Here is a 15,213-nt window from a genome sequence, read left to right as displayed (position 1 = left end):
AACTTGAGGACCTGAAGTGAAAGGCACCATTCCTCCTTTCTTTTCACAGACAGCCAATGCTCACTTTCTGTGAGCATTCAGTGTGTGAGCCTGGTTGACCATACAGCATAATGGGCTCCACAGTTTTATTCTCCATCATGAAAAAGAGCCTTTTATTTTCTTTCCTTTTCAGGTTCTGCTGGTGGAAAAATTCATGCCCATCCAATCCAACCATACCTCTCATGACTTTTTTTCACATCAACCATCTTCCCCCTTGTCCTTCATCTTCTTATCGCTAAGGCCTTAACCTCTCTAGTTTAGAAGGTGGCAATTGGAAATTCTCTATGAGTATATGCTCTCAGCATCCCTAGTGGACTTCAGAAATCTCCCTTCATCCCGCATCCTCACAGTTCTGTCTGCAGGATGTTTGGGGTGGAAACAGGCAATGTCTCAGCAAGAGGTGGTGTGACGTTTCCAGGGAGCAGGATGCCTGGCACACAATAGGAGTGCAATAATAGTTGCTGCTGTGTGCCCTTGGACAAGTCTCCTGCCCTCTCTGGGTGCCAGTTTCACCATCGGCTCTGGCTTTTGCTAATAATGATGAGGGAGGATGAAGAAGAAGACAGAGAGGAGGAGGAGAACACTAAGAGGTGTGTAAGAAAGAAGATAGAGTGCTAGAAGCCTGGGGGAAAGGAGGAAGTAGAGGGGGAACCAACCTTGAAGTGTAAACATGATGAAGAGAGAGACAAAGAGAGCCACAAAGAAGTGGCTCCCGGGCTTCCCTGGTGGCGCAGTGGTTGAGAGTCCGCCTGCCGATGCAGGGGACGCGGGTTCGTGCCCCGGTCCGGGAGGATCCCACATGCCGTGGAGCAGCTGGGCCCATGAGCCATGGCCGCTGAGCCTGCGCGTCCGGAGCCTGTGCTCCGCAACGGGAGAGGCCACAGCAGTGAGAGGCCCGCGTACCGCAAAAAAAAAAAAAAAAAAAAAAAGAAGCTCCCATCCGTCATGCAGGGGTGGAGGAGTCCTACAGGTGCAGCATACCAATGGGCTCCCCGAGTTCTGTGCATTTGCTGATCGGGAGGGAAAATCCTCCCACCCCGCTTTGTCCTTCTTTTAGCCCAATAACGGATCCCCACCTCCCACCCCCAGAAATGTGAGAGGTCATGTCTCAGAGCTCTCCACTCCTGCTAGAAAAGGGATATGGGAGCTTTACGGTGTGGGAATCCAGCGTGAGAGAGCAGCAAGAGCTCAGAGATCCTCCAGTGCCAACCCTCACCCCCGTCCATGGTCAGGGCCTCAAGGTCACACCTCAAGGCGAGAGGCAGGGCCCAGACTGGACACCAAGGGTCCTGATTCCCAGGCTCGTTCCTGAGCATCTCTCCACATCCCTTCTGTCCATACAGGACTTGTGATCAGCCCTTCCATTTGTAGAGGGCTTCCAAGCCATGCCCACGTTTACCATGTTCACTGATCCACCCTGAAGAGTGGGAAAATGAGATTCACCCCATTTTGCAGGTGAGGACGCAGAGCTCAGTGCGATCGACTGGCTTTTGCTCAGGTCTTAAATTCTGCCTAGACTGGTCTTCCTGTCCTGCTGCCTCAGCGCATAGCTGACCACTTCCCCATGGCAACCTTGGCAGTGACCGGGGCCTGCTGAGCTCCTAAGTTAGGTCTTGCCTCTATGGCATGGTGAAATTGATGCCTTCCTGTCGTCAAGACCTAACCGATTCTTCCTAGGATCTTGGAAGCCCTCCAGCTCCAAGGAGACATTGGCCGCTGTCTTCTGGCTCTGAGCCTTGTCCCTGCCTGGAGGGTTATGGAGGAACCCAGAGCTCCATGTTCATGCCAGTCTGACCTTGGGGAAGCAGGATGTGTCCTAGGCTATGAATTTTGGACATCCATTTGAGCCCAGTCAGCACTTAGTGTGCCCGACTTCTGTCTCCCAGCCTCTGTCCTGCCCCAGCTTAGGGGAATCCATTTCCCTGCTGGTCTGGGTGCCCAGAGGTCTGGGCTTCAGCAGAGGGGCTTTCTCATCTGGTATGAGACCCCAGGGGCTGTGTGGGCTGAAGGCCCTGGGGCTTTGTCTCCTATGGTGCCAGGATCTCTTTATAGTTAGGTCTTTATGAAACCCAAGTTCCTTGCGAAGATGATCCCATATCACAGTCTAATGATCATAACTTGCCCCCTCGCATCTCTCCTGTGGCTGTGCTTCCTAAGGCACTTCAACTCCTGCACTGCCTCTGAGCCTCATGGCAGCCCTTTGAAACAATGTGCGAGTCTCCACAGACTTGCTCTTCCCTCTCGCTGAATCCTGTCTACTCCACCTCCTCTACACCACGTCTCCACCTGGAAAGTGCCTCCTCGCCTCTCAGGACACAGCTAGAACCCATTGCCATACCTCCTTTTGCCTCTAGAACCCCTGCAGGCATGAGCTGTGTCTGCCCCTCTGTGATCCCACCGGGCTCGTGCCTACCCTCTCCAAGAGCCCTTACCATGGATTGATGGACATGTGTGGTAGCGGAGCTCCAAAGACAACCCCAAACAATTGTGCCTCTTCCTGTACATGCCTTCTTCCGCCCCATCAAGAGTCAGAGCCTACGTCTCCTCTCCTTGGATTCTGGCTGGGCCTGTGGCTGCTTTGAGGAAACAGCCTGTGCCAGGACCGGCACCTTCTGCTGCTTTCCTCTTGGGACACTTCTCTCCAGGTACTCCTTGGAATCCAGCCACCACTCCTTGAGAAGCCCAAGCTGCAGAGCTAGGCCACATCTAGTCCCTCCAGTTGACAGCCCTGCTCCACTCTCTGCTGCCGCCATGTGAGTGAGTCAACTTGGATGTCCGGGCCCCCAGAGGACTGCAGCCCCAGCCAACATCACGTGCAGCAGAAGAACTGCTGTGCTGAGCCCAGGCAACCAGCACAATCATGAGAGATAATAAAATAATTATTTGTGGCCACTAAGTGTTGGGTGGTTTGTTATGAACAAGGGATAACTGAAACAACTTGTCTGTATGCCCTGCTAGACCGTAAGCTCCTTGAGGGCAGGAGCCAGGGCAGGAGTCTCGGTCATACTTGTGTGCCCAGCACCTAGAGCAGTGGTCTAGCTCAGTGGTTAAGAGCTCAAGGGACCTGGGGTTGATCTCTGCTCTATCCCTTACCGGTTATGTGGCTGTATCAGTCGGGGTTCAGGTAGGGCAACAGAGCCACTAAGTATTGTGGGCCTAAGAGATTTATTCCAAGAATTTGACCTTAAACACATATGGGAAGATCTGAGGGGATGGAGGTCTAGAAGGGGAGTCAGAGGTTCAGAGTCACTACTCAGCCTGCCTGAAGTGGACAAGTCAGAGCTTGCCCGGAAATCCACGATGCCAACGAGCCCCTGGAGTGGTGGATGGACAGGGGATGCATAGCGAGGTCCAGTGAAAACTGCTGCCTCTGTCTAGCTGCCGCCTCTGCGGGCTCACTGTCAACCTTCTGGTTGAGACCGTGGGGCCTGTCTTGATCCGGAGGATCAGAAGTCAGAGTGACAAGCTAGACATGAAGCAGAGGAGAATTAGGACAAGCTGCGACCTGCTAGATACCTTTGCATCTGTCCAACACCATATGCACCCATGAGAGCCTTCAGAGAATAATGGCCACTGCTCCGCTTCCACCTCCCAAGTCTCCTATAACCTGGAGCCCGGTAGGGAAGGGAATTCTGGGAAGCGTAGCTTCCAGCTTAACCAGTTCGACACAGCACAATCCAGCGCTATGGCCTGTAGCAAATTACTTTCCTCTGAGCCTTGGTTCCTTGTCAGTAAAATAGGGAAGATAATACTTATCAAACTCAGATTATTGGAAAGATTCAATGAGAAATACATGCACAGTTGTCATGTTCTAAATTCTCAGCGCACGCTAGCCGTGTTCCTCATTATAGAAGAAGCCCATTCATGCTTGTTGGATGAATGAACTGAAACTCTTTGGAGAGGCATAAAGGGGGCAGGAAATAAGTCATGCCCCAGAAATTTGGGGTCAAGCTGGAACAGTGTGGACCTCTTGTGGGAAGCCTGAGGCCAGAATAAATCTAGAAAATGTCTGTTAGACATTATCTGGGCCATCTGACATTAAGAACAAGAGACCAGGGTTGGGAGTTCAGTCCCCCTTCACATGAACTCATCAATTCAGCTCTTCCAAGCCCAGATAAAGGCTGCCCGGAGACCAGCGTCTCCAAGAATCAGAAACGCTGAGTTGTAGTCCAGCTCTGCCACTATTTATAAACATAGGTAGGTCCTTTATCTGCTGTGGGGCTCTGCCTTCCCATCTGTGCATGAAGCGGCTGGACCAGAGGGTCAGAGGACCAGAGGGTCTTCTATGCTGTCCTCCCACAGGGGCCACTGAATGCAGGTGACATGCAGTTTGGAAAACTGCAGGCCACTCTAGAAGGGCCAATTATTCCACCTCACGGTCAAAATGAGACCACTGCATATGTGTGATACAAACTAACGCCTACAATGCATCCATTCCAAAGTTTAATTGTAGGGATACGTCTGAGATGCATGACGGCAGATCCAGAGCCCGTGTTAATTACCAAGGTGGGGACAGGAAGTGATATATTTTTATCACCTATTGTGTGTTTGACATCCATCATTTTATCATCCTCGTGATGGCCCCGAGCTGGGCATTATCATCCCTAACTTCCAGTTGAGGAAACTGAGGCTCAGGAAGGTTGAGCAGCCCTGAGCTCTGCCCAGGCTCAAGCAGTGGGCCCATGATGACAGTGAGGTTGAACCCAGGTTGGCTTCTTCCCAGAGCCTGTGCTCCCCCCGCAGTGCCCGGCTGCCCTCGGAAAAGTCCAAAGCTCCACCCTCAGACTGAAATGACCTTGAGTCTCTGCTGAAGATGGGCCACTCAAGCTTGAACTTTACTGACCAGGTGGGAAAGAGAGCTGTTGGTCACCAGAGGTCAAGTTGTGGTGAATGTCAAGGGTGAAAATGAGGGCAGGGATGCAGAGCCAGGCTTAGCTCATCATACGGTATCAGCTAATCTGTGAACACCAGTGTTAGGGCTCGAAGGGAAGCACAGGGCTCTTCACCTTCTATCGTTATTGGCTGGAGGAAGGAGAGGGGAACGAAGCCAGCACTGAAGCTGGATCTGCGGTACCCCATGAAGTCTTTGGTCCATCATGGGAAATTTTGCAAATGTGTATATTTTTTTCCCCTTTAATTCTCCAAGGCTGCCCAGAATTTCAGAGATACTAGCCATCATGTATCCCCAGAATATCTACCAACGGGTGGAGATCAGCTGTGGTGTGAGGGCGGGATCTGGGGCCTGAGAGCACACATCTTTGCAGTATTTGATGCATAGCAGAAAGTTGCTTGGGTGGCTAGGAGGGTGGGTGAAATCACCAGGCCACAGAACAACCTAGGAGAGATTCCAGAGCAGGTTTGGCAGAAGATGGGGGAATGTGAGATGCTGGTCCTCCCTTTTACATGGCAGACAGATGCCTTCGTCCAGTGGCCTGCCCTGAGCTTCATAAGCTCATCACTCCAGTTCTACTCTTAACCCCAAAGCGCCTCCTTCAAGCAGCACAAGTGTGATCTCTTTATTCACCACATAGCTCAGACCACGTGACAACTCTCCAGTAGACATGCAATATGCAATGTACATCTTCCGCTGTGGAGTGCAAGGCCCAGCCTCCACCACCCTGCTACCACTCTGCACCTCAGTTTCTTTGCTGTAGAAACTGAACAAATCCTCCCCATGCACACCCCAGCCCACAGTAGACTCGATAAATGCTGGATGACGGAGTGAGTGGGCAAGCAGACCTGAGCCCCTGATCAGATCGTGTCTGCCCCTCTATCTTTTCTTTTTTCTAGCTTTATTGAGATATTATTGATATACAACTTATGTAAGTTTTAGGTGTACAACATGAGATTAGATACATGTATACACTGCAAAATTATTACTACAATAAAGGTTAGTTAATACATCCACTCACATAATTATGATTGTGTGTGTGTGGTGATAGCATTTAAAATCTACTCTCTTAACAACTTTCAAATATAGGATACAGTTGTTAATTACAGTCACCATGTTGTGCATTAGACCCCCAGATCTTTTTTTTTAATTAATTAACTTTATTTTTGGCTGCGTTGGGCCTTCGTTGCTGCGCATGGGCTTTCTCTAGTTGCGGCGAGTGGGGGCTACTCTTCGTTGCAGTGCATGGGCTTCTCATGGCTGTGGCTTCTCTTGTTGAGGAGCACGGGCTCTAGGCACATTGGCTTCAGTAGTTGTGAAATGCAGGCTCAGTAGTTGTGGCTCGCAGGCTCTAGAGCGCAGGCTCAGTAGTTGTGGCACACAGGCTTCGTTGCTCCGTCGCACATGGGATCTTCCCAGACCAGGGCTCGAACCCATGTCCCCTGCATTGGCAGACGGATTCTTAACCACCGCGCCACCAGGGAAGCCCCGATCCCCAGATCTTACTTGTGTACAGCTGGGAGTTTGTACCCTTTGAACCAACATCTCCCTATTTCCATACAGCCCCTGGCAACCAGCATTCTAGTCTCTATTTCTACGAGTTCAGCTCTTTTAGATTCTGCATGTAAGTGAGAACATACCGTATTTGTGTCGTAGCATAATGCCCTCGAGGTCAGTCCATGTTGTTGCAAATGGCAGGATTTCCTTCTTTTTTTACGGCTGAATAATATTCTATTGTGTGTATACATCGCACTTTCTTTATCCATTCAGTCATCGATGAACATGTAGGTTGTTTCCATGTCTTAGCTATTGTAAATCATGCTTCAATGAACATGGAAATGCAGATATTTAAGACGGCGTTTTCATTTCCTTCAGATAAATACCCAGGAGTGGGATTGCTGCATCATATGGTAGTCGTATGTTTAATTTTTTGACGAACCTCCACACTGTTTTCCATAGTGGCTGCACCAACTTACATTCCCACCAACAGTGCAAGAGGGTTCCCTTTTCTCCACATCATTGCCCACACTTACCTTCTTTTTAAAAATATTTATTCGTTTATTTGTTTGGCTGCGCCAGGTCTTAGTTGCGGCACTTGGGATCTTAGTGGAGGCACTCAGGATCTAGCTCCCTGACCAGGGATTGAACCCGGGCCCCCTGCATTGGGAGCACGGTGTCTTAACCCCTGGAACACCAGGGAAGTCCGTTATTTCTTGATGATAGACATTCCAACAGGTGTGAGGTGATAGCTCATCATGGCTTTGATTTGCATTTCCCCTTACGATCAGCGATGTTGAGCATCTTTTCATGTGCCTGTTGGCCATTTCCATGTCTTCTCTGGAAAAATGACTCTTCAAGTCCTTTGCCCAGTTTTTAATCAGGTTGTTTTTTTGCTATTATATGAGTTCCTTATATATTTTAGATATTAACTCATCAGATAGATGGTTTCCAACTATTTTCTCCCATTCTGTAGGTCGCCTTTATAATATTTTGCTGATTGTTGCTTTTGCTGTGCAGACGCCCCTCTATCTTTTCCAATCCCCTTCTTCTGAGCAAAGGGACCTCACTTTGGAGAAACCCAATTTTCTACTTTTCTCCCACTAGGTTTGACCAATTTCCCACTCCCTCCTCCTAGCATCTAGAAGAAGTTCTTAAATGGACTTGTTCAGCTCAAACTCCATCCTGATGCAGTGATTGTTGGAGCCCTGATGAGGGAAAGTGAATGGGCCAATGTGAGGCAGAGCAGGGCCTGGCACCAGCTGCCTCCCGGGCTGCAGGGCCTGGGCTGTGGACTCCGGCGGGCCAGATGGGATGCAGTCCAGCCTCTGTGTGCCCTGGTCACTCCATAACCGGCTCTTGGCTAAACCTGAACCCCTACTGCCTCCTGGGGCGGGGGGGCTCTGAGAACATCTTGAGTCATCCCCAAGGAGGATGGCCTCACTGATCTAGGAGTGAGGGAAGCAGGGCGGAAGCTGAGGAGGAAGATACAGAGGGGAGGGCATCTAAGTTCACTGTGAGGTGGGAGAGGAAGACACTTCCAGAGGGAACATTTCACGGTTAATAGAAGAGAGGGTGCCAGGGTGAGGAAAGGAGGTGCAGTGACCTAACAGAAGCATGCAGGTGGCGTCACCCTTTATGGTCCACACAGGAGGGAGGGAAGCAGGGGCAAGCTTTCCAATCTCAGCTCTGACTCTGCCAACCAGTAACCCTGACATCTTGGCCAAGTCACTTAACCCCTCTAAACCTGTTTCCTCACCTGTGAAATAGGGAGTGCAGCAGTACCTCTCTGCAGTAGACTCCTATTTGGAGACCCCCCATGTAGCATGCTACTACCCTGGTGAAGCCCCTTTCCATCCTGTCTCTGGGGGTGGTGACAAGCTGTGGCCAAAGGGACGTTAGCAAGGGTGAGTCAAGTGGGGGTCTGGTGAGCACTTGCCTGTAGGAGCTTGTCCTCTTACAACATCACAGAACCCAGCCACCACGCTGAGGAAGGCCAGGCAGGCGCGTGGAGAGGCACACGGAGGAGAACAAAGCCATGGCCAAGAGCCCCACTGAGCTCCCAGCCAGCGCCACCTGCCAGCCACGTGACTGAGGCCATTGCGGACCTTCCAGTGGGCCAGAGCCCCGGTCAGTACCACGTGAAGCAGAAGAGATGCCTGGGCAACCCACAGAATCATGAGAGACAACACATGGTTGTTATTGTAAGTCTCCAGGGCTTCAGACGTTTGTTATACAGCAGTAGAAAACCCAAGCACGATCCCGCAGAGCTCGAGGGAGGATTCGAAAGGATACTTCATGTAAGATGCACAGCACAGTGCCTGGTGTGAAGCAAGCACTCCGTAAATGGAGCAAATGTTTGTACCGTGGCCGCTTATAATCAACAGGCCACAGAATACTGGCCCTATCACTATCCACACACAGACACTAATAAGCAACAGGCAGCTTGCAAAGCACTTTCTCAGACTTTATGACAAATAAACCCCACAGGATCGAGGGCCATGCCCAAGGTGACTCAGCGCCTACACGGCTGGGCTGGATCCAGGCTCACGTCCACATTCCGAGTATCGTGCCACATAACCCCAAACACTTGCTCACGTACAGCAATGACTGGCCTTGGGAAGAAATGCAATGGTGCAGAGGCTTAGTGGTCCCCTAGAAAAAGCTGACTTGGGGTCCTGTCCTCACTGTGTGTTCGTAAGCAAAGTACTTGGAGCGAGTCTTAGGTTCCACATCTGAGAAGCGGAGGCAGAGCCCAGGGCCCGGCTTCCTTCCAGCATGGAGGGCCGTGAAAGCCGAGTCAAAGTATATGTAAAAGGGGAATGGGTTTTCAGCAGTTTTCTGCAGAATTCTTTGACAGGGTCTGGCCTCTTCCCATCCCTACAGTGGGCATGTGCCCCGCACCGAGTAATGAGGGGCGCACAGTAGGCCTGCATGCCCTGCCCTGAGAGCACATCACATGGTGTCCAGGTACCTCTGACCCCCACTGATGACTGGGGAAAGGGTGACATTGGCCTCGTCACTGACCAGCCTGCTTCTGGCCCCGGGCTTGTGTGGGAGGAGTGATGCGCAGAAGCTGCCTTTTGTTCTGCCTGACATCACCCCCATTTGGACATTCTCAGCACCCCCCACGGCTCCTACACCCTGACCTTCTTTTCATCCAGCCAAGAGGGATGACGCATGGGCCCGGCTGCTCCCACCCTTGATATTTGCCTTCCCGTCTCAACAGGAAGATCGTGGGGACGTTTCCTGAAAAGTGAATGGGGAGCATGTGGCTTGGTTGAATGACAGTCTCCTGCAGTGGAAAAGCTGATGACATCTCAGGCCTCAGGGTGTCCGAATAAAGACAGGAAGGGACCAAATGAACAAACCATGTGTTATCTGGGAAGGAGCATCTCAGCAGCAGGAACCTCAGGGCAAAGAGTCTTGATAAGGACACTTCATCAGCTCCCCCCAGGTCTAACCATCTTACACAGCCAGAGGACAGCCGTCCAACCCAAGAGATGAACGTTGATACAAGAATATTAACTGATCTATAGAGCATATTCAAATTTGCCAGGATCCCACCTGGGATCCCCCTTTGTAATTTAGTTGCCATGTCTCCTGTGTAGAATCATGGGCCGGGCTCAAGGCAGCCAGCCCCGCGCCCTGTGGATCCTCAGGAAATGGGAAGGTGTCTCCACGGCAGGGGCAGGTGGGGAAGAGCGTGCTCTCTGCAGGCCTCTCTCCTCCTCAGAATGACCTCCTGCCTCTTCGGAGCCCCGTGTGGCTGGTATCTGGCTGTAGGCCCAACCTCCCCCTGTCACGTGCGCTCACCCTACGGGCGGCCTGTCCCCTTCCTCGCCCACCCCCTGCCCACACAGGGACCAACTGGGAAACTGAGTCTGCTGCTTGGTCCCCTGCAAGTGCTGGTCACCGATGGTGACTTCCAGTTGGAGTTAAGATCTTGTAGAATAAAGAGGTGAAGGGAACATGGGTCCTTCCTCCAGCCTGCCGTGGGATGGAAAATTCCCCTTGTGGGCTGCGGTCCTTTGTCATTTTATAGCAGTTTCTGAAGCTGCAGTGCCAGCTACCGTCTGCAATGCCGACGTAGCCCCGTGCAGTGGACAGAGTGGCCACAGGGCTGGTGCCCCTGTTCACCCACCATGTGTGGAGTGCCTCCAGCCCTGCCTGCGCCCAGACTTGGGCACCAGTTACAGGCCTGTGTCTTGGGCAGGATGCCCTCTCTTATTGACCCTCTTCGTTTCTGTCTGGTTGGCTTCACACCTGGAAAGTGGCACCTCATAAACAGTAGTTTGTTTTTGTTTTGCAAAGAAGAAAGCTTCCTTACCTTTGGTCCCTCCTTAGTCCAGGGCCCACAGGCAGAGAGTAGGCAGTAAATAGTTACTAAACTAAATCACCTCCTAACTCATACAGAACATCTCATACCAAGGGCTCATTTTACCAATGAGGCCACGGGAGCCTAGGGAGGGGACGCCCTCCGTGTGAGGCCTGGGAAGGGTGGACGCGCTGGCCCCTCGTTAGAACCACCTGGGAGGCTTGATGGTGCCTACCGCTCAGCCTGCACACCTACCAATTAAGTCAGAACCCCTGGGTGGGGCCGGGCGCAGGTGTGAAAGCTCCGCAGGTGGTCCCAGGTGACCGGGTTGGAGAGCCCTGGCCTCAGGGGGAGGTGGAGGCAGAGCCTACGCCCCAGGAACCAGGCCAGAGAGGGCGCTGTCCATGCCCCTGCTGGCTCTTGGGGAGCAGAGGTGCTGGGCAGTCACAGCAAAGGGCTCCGAGGGAGAGTTTGCAGGGGGCATCTTCATGGGGGGGAGTGGAGCTGGGGGGAGAGCGCTGGACATCTCAACGCATCTTGTGTCTACATGGCCCTGCCGAGGAGCAGGCACTTTGGCTGGAAGGCCCAGGACAGGTTGAGGGGCAGCAGTGTGGCCCGAGGCGGCCCTGAGCCCAGACCCCAGACCCAGAGAGAACGGGCTGAGCTCAGGGCCCCACTGCCACGAGGGAGCTGGGACCGGACGGGACCCCTGCGCTCCGCGCCCAGCTTTCTCCAGACGCCTGTACCTTCTTGTCATCAGCAAGGGAGCTGAGACAAGTGTGGACTCTAAGATCTCTTGAGGAAGCAATTTCTTTTAACCTTTTATTACTCCAGGTGCACACTTTAGAGAGGCTAGGATGAGGCAGGCTCACGTATCCGTCAAGAGACGCAGGACCACCCGCTCCGGGCTCTGCTCAGCCGTTCTCCACCCACTCCCCAGCCCCAGGCGGCACACCACTTCATCGGGTTCTCCAAAGGATAAGACCTCTTTAAAATCATAATCACAGTACCATTTCACACCTAAAAAATAATTCCTTAATATCATTAAATATCCATTTGGTGTAACTGACTGTCTCATAGTTTATTTTCATGGTTTATTTACTCAAAGGAGAACCCAACAAGATTTACCCATTGCAGTTGATTCCTGTGACTCTGAAGTCATTTTTAGTCTATAGTTTCATTTATAAGCTGGAATACTTCTACAGAGGGAAACTTTCCTTCATCAGCTCTTTAGCTTGAGGTACCGTTCATATAGGAAAGGAAGGTTAAATGCTAAATTCTTTTCATCTAGATACCACTTTTCAGAGTAATGAATTGGTTATCTAGCATCTTCCAAATGTATCAATGTGTGTTTTTACTTATTTATTTTGAGTATCATTAACTCTGGGCTTTTACCACACTTGACGTCTTTCGCTGTTTCAGTTATCGTTTCTACTAATGCTCAAGATGCCCGTCTTCGGTCAGTGGGAGCTTGTTTAAGTTGGCTCCTGAGTCTGTCTGTCCTGACCTCAAAAGTCTTTGGTTTTCGTTGTTGCTGTTGTTCTTAATTTTATTGACATATAGTTGATTTACAGTGTTGTGTTAACTTCTGCTGTACAGCAAAAGTGACTCAGTTATACATATATATATTCGTCTTCATATTCTTTTCCATTACAGTTTATCACAGGATATTAAATATAGTTCCCTGTGCTGTACAGTAGGACCTTGTTTATCCATCCCGCATATAATAGTTTGCCTCTGCTAATCCCAAACTCCCAATCCATCCCTCCCCTACCCCTTGGCAACCACAGGTCTGGTCTCTTTATCTGTGAGTCTGTTTCTGTTTCATAGATATGTTCATTTGTGTCATATTTTAGATTCCACATGTAAGTGATATCATATGGTATTTGTCTTTCTCTTCCTGACTTACTTCACTTAGTATGATAATCCCTAGGTCTATCCATGTTGCTGCAAATGGCTTTATTTCATTCTTTTTTATGGCTGAGTAATATTCCATTATATATATATATATCACATCTTCTTTATCCATTCCTCTGTCAAGTTGTTTCCATGTCTTGGCTATTGTGAATAGTGCTGCCATGAACACTGGGGTGCATGTGTCTTTTCAAATTATGGTTTTCTCCAGATATATGCCCAGGAGTGGAATTGCTGGATCATGTGGTAGCTCTATTTTTAGTTTTTTGAGAAACCTCCATACTGTTTTCTGTAGTGGCTGCACCAATATACATTCCCACCAACAGTGTAGGAGGGTTCCCTTTTCTCCACATTCCCTCCAGCATTTGTTACTTGTAGGCTTTTTGATGATGGCCATTCTGACTGATGTGGGTGGTACCTCACTGTGGTTGTGATTTGCATTTCTCTAATAATTAGTGATGTTGAGCAGCTTTTCACGTGCCTACTGGCCATCTGTCTGTCTTCTTTGGAGAAATGTCTATTTAGGTCTTCTGCCCATTTTTCGATTGGGTTGTTTGTTTTTTTGTTATTGAGTTGTATGAGCTGTTTGTATATTTGGAAATTAAGCCCTAATTGCTGACCTCAGAGGTCTTTGAAATCTTCCTTACTTTCTGGTATTTCAAGGTGTCCAGGCTTACCTTCTACCTGTCCTGGGCCATTTGTCCAAGAACCTCTGGTTCCTTTTTAATGGAAAATGTTTTTCCATTATCTGGGCACTAGGCTGCTCATTGCTATTGGTTGGCCATTATTTCTAGCATTTTTATTTTATTTGTTTTTGCGGTACGCGGGCCTCTCACTGCTGTGGCCTCTCCTGCTGCGGAGCACAGGCTCCGGACGCGCAGGCTCAGCGGCCATGGCTCACAGGCCCAGCCGCTCCGCGGCATGTGGGATCTTCCCGGACCGGGGCACGAACCCATGTTGCCTGCATCGGCAGGTGGACTCTCAACCACTGCGCCACCAGGGAAGCCCCATATTTCTAGCATTTTTAATGGACAGGACTACCAAGTAGCTCTTGTTTTGTTTTGTTTTGTTTTTTAAGACAAAATACATCATAAATTCATACTGATTATTTTCAGTTCAAATTTAGGATTATGGGGAATTTTTTTAACTTTAAAAATTCTATACTTACATATTTTTTACACTGAAGATCTTGGTCCTAGCAACATTATCATAATTACTTACATGCCTAATCTTACAAAAAATGCAATAATTTCAGAAAATAAACTGATATCATTACTAACAATACGATGACAAAAACAATTTAAGATTTTTTTTGGAGTTCTTTCTGCCTTGAGAATATATACTGTTAAGGATATACATTATAATTACCTGAAAAAATTTCTCTGTGTAATTATTCCACAGATTTGATACGTTAGGGTCATTTGCTTCATTTTCCTTTTGATTTTTATCTTTTTCTTTTTAGAAATTGCTTTTACTTTTTCATTTAAATTTTTTTACCTTTTACTATTTAAATTTTTTTTGGCTGTGCCATGTGGCTTACAGGATCTTAGTTCCCCAACCAGGGATTGAACCTGGGCCACCGCAGTGGAAGTGCTGAGTCCTAATCACTGGACTGTCAGGGAATTCCCTCATTTAATTTTATAATTATGTAAAACATTAACTTGGTTCCAAAGTCAAGCATATAGCATAAAATAAGATATATAAAAGAAGTCTAGTTCCTATCCTAGTCTCATCCATCGTGTTCCCTCCCTCCCCCATATGTTACAATTTTACTTTTATAATTTATATTTTTAAATTATGTTTAATGAATTAGCTTTTAAATTAAGCATATGTGTGTGTATCTGTATGGCCTCACCTTCATTAAAAGCATAACTATACACATTGTTCTCCATCTTTCTTTTTTCACTTAACATAATATATTGGAGAAATGTCCTATATCAGTGTCTGGAGATGTCCCTCGTGCCTCTGTACAGCTGCACAGAACTCAGTCATATAATTATACCAAAGAGTATTCAGTCATTCCCTACCATGGACATTTAGGTTGTTGCCAGTATTTTATTCTCACCAACAGAACTACAATGAAGAGCTTTGTGCATGCATCTTACAATTTTGGGGGGCCAGTGTGTTTTGGGGGATAGATCTCTGAAAGTGGGATTGTGGGCCAAAGGTAAGTGCATAAGAATTATGCTAGGTATTGGCAAATTCTCCTCCACAAGTGTAGCTGGGGGAGGTGAGATTCTTAAGTATGCACATTTTGAGCCAAGTTTCTACTTTTAAGAGTTCAGTTACTAATATATTTTGGTAAATCATATCATCAATCAAAAATGATTTGATTCTTGTGAAAAAAAAAAAAGCTATTTCCCAGAGGTAGATGGGTTTGCATTTCAAATTTTTGTTTTTGTTATGTTAAATTTGTAAATTTCTGCACCCAGCTTGAGTTTAGTACAGGATGCTTTCTGAATGACTTCCAAGGAACCACCGTTTAGAATTTATTGTGCAAAAGGAATTGGTGAGATGCTGGGCTAAATACTGTTCGGGATAAGAGAAATATGAG

The sequence above is a fragment of the Grampus griseus genome (genome assembly GCF_964374135.1).
Source record: "Grampus griseus genome assembly, chromosome: 15".
NCBI lineage: Eukaryota > Metazoa > Chordata > Mammalia > Artiodactyla > Delphinidae > Grampus > Grampus griseus.
The sequence above is the reverse complement of the archived record's forward strand: the minus strand, read 5'-3'. Positions refer to the sequence as shown.